Raw genomic sequence first — 2,380 nt, 5'->3', positions numbered from 1 at the left:
TATGCTGTTTCCTAATTACTTGGTACTATTCATATATATTTAAAATTTTTTTCAAGGCAGGATTTCTCTGTGTTGCTTTGGAGTCTGTCCTGGAACTAGCTCTTGTAGACCAGGCTGGCCTCAAACTCACAGAGATCTGCCTACCTCTGCCTTGCGAGTGCTAGTATTAAAGATAGGCACCACCACTGCCCAGCTACATATTTTGTTCTTTTTTTTTTTTACAGAAGACCAGAAGACCTTTATTTTGATCTGCATTTATTTTATGCTCAATTTATTCCCGTGCCATAAGTTTCTGCTTCTTCAGTTTCTTCTGGGATATCTTTTTCTTCTGTGCAACCTCCTCTTATGGCTTTGGAACAATCTGTTCCTTTTCTGTGAGGATCATCTCAATGTGGCAGGGGGAGCTCATGTATGGGTTAATCCGGCCGTGAGCTCTGTAAGTTCGTCGACGCATCTTAGGTGCTTTGTTCACCTGGATGTGCTCAATGACCAGAGAATCTACGTCTAGACCCTTAAGCTCAGCATTACTCTCTGCATTTTTAAGCATGTGCAGCAAAAATTCAGCACTCTTTTTTGGCCACCGACCCTGTGTCCAGCCCCACTGTTTGGCCTGGGCGCACCTGCTGACTCCACCATTGTACCGACGGAACGGTACTCATTGCTTCTTCAAAGTGACATCTTTCAGGTATTTAGTGGCTTTTCGGATGTGCATACCCTTGATGGCCTGGGCAGTTTCACGGGTATTCTTAAAGTGAACCCGGAGATTTGAACCTCTTGACTTGCATGATTTTGTAGGGTTTTCCGGGTCGAGAGAGTAGCGAACCATCTTCGCAGGTTACCTCAGGTCGCTTACAGGAAGAGGAAGTCCATATTTTGTTCTTAATAAATCATTTATCTTACTCATCAATCTTGTGAACAACCTTATATTATCACCATGTTATTATTTTTCAAGTGAGGAAGTAAAGGTATAGACATATTTAGCAATTTGTATAAGATCATGTAGCCTGTAAGAGACAAAGCCAGCACCTCAAGACCAACTGTCCAGCTGCAGTGTGCGTGTTTTGCCACAGAGTTAAAATGTTTGGCCTCAATGTTGAGCTCTGTCAGCAATGCCTGGAAAAAATATTCAATAAAAACTCAAAAGGAACTATCAAAACTTTAAGATTGAAAATAGCACATTAACTCCTATGTATCTTGAGGGAAACATGTCATATCTGCATATGTGTGGCAGATGTCACTTATATCTATACATATCACAAACTTAGGACAAACTTAAGCAGATGTGGACATCTCTGGAGGCAAGACAGACAACACTGTATTGTAAGTTGAGCATTTTATCTAGTCCTTTTTTTCTCCACACCATTTCCCTAGTTGGCTGAACTATTTTTTTTATTGTAGGAGTCACACAAATGCCAATAGATGGATTCATTTGGGTCAATTTCTGATGAATGAATGCTGTGTTCCAGGCACTGTGCTTGGTGTATGTGGAAGAGTTTCCAAAAAACAAGAAAAGAAATTCAACGTAATCCTTATTTGCAAACCAAGAAGGCAGAGGATATGTACAGCATGTTAAAATGTTGTTCAAGCAAAGACTTTCTCTGAAAATCCTTGATGAGAGCAGGAGTAATAACAGTAATAAAAAATGAGCAATGAAAAAGCAGTAATGGCATATGGCGAATGGGAATATTACTGTGTTAGGAATAACTGTTACTAAGACTGACTAAAGGAAGAAACAGCACTTTAAGCAAGGTGTAGTAAGTAGAATAACCACATCCATTTCTGATTTTACATGGCAAAGGAAGTTTGCTGATGAGATTAGATTTTAAGATAGGAAAATTGCCCTGAACTGTCTGCTGGGCCTAATGTAGTCACAAGGGTCTTTAGGAAGCAGGGGGGAACAGTCAGTGTTCAAAGAAAGGAGTCCTAATGCTGAAATGGAGGTTCAAGTTAAATAAGGAAGGATGCAGTTGAATTTTATATACCATAAAAAGAGAAAGAGAATCTTCCCTGGGGACTCTGGAATAAATGAAATCTGGCTTACACTTAGAATTTAACATGCCCCTCCTCTAGAACTGCGTAAAATTAATTTAGGTTGGCTTAAGCCACTAATATTAATCTGTTACAGAAACATGGAAACCAAATATTCATAGGATGGTGTATTTCTCTCTTACATGTGAATGAAATAGTAGGTGGTCTGGGGCTACTGTGAGGGCTGGCTTCACTGGTTGCCAAGAATCCTGAGTGTTTGATTTTGGCAGTCTTCCCCCAGAGAGGTGTTGCTTTCATCTGTGGTCCATAATGTCTCACAAGCACACATGTTTCACGCAGATGGATGAAACAAGACGAGAGGAAAAGCTGATCTCTTCTCTTTAGGAAATAT

General features: G+C 40.1%; 1 pseudogene; it reads right to left on the bottom strand.

The window, feature by feature from the left end:
* Window positions 1-243: 243 nt before the first annotated feature.
* LOC121141981 lies at window positions 244-863 on the bottom strand (annotated as a pseudogene).
* Window positions 864-2,380: the final 1,517 nt, after the last annotated feature.

The sequence above is a fragment of the Mesocricetus auratus genome, unplaced genomic scaffold, assembly GCF_017639785.1.
Source record: "Mesocricetus auratus isolate SY011 unplaced genomic scaffold, BCM_Maur_2.0 Super-Scaffold_100008, whole genome shotgun sequence".
Taxonomy (NCBI): Eukaryota; Metazoa; Chordata; class Mammalia; order Rodentia; family Cricetidae; genus Mesocricetus; species Mesocricetus auratus.
The sequence above is the reverse complement of the archived record's forward strand: the minus strand, read 5'-3'. Positions and strand labels throughout refer to the sequence as shown.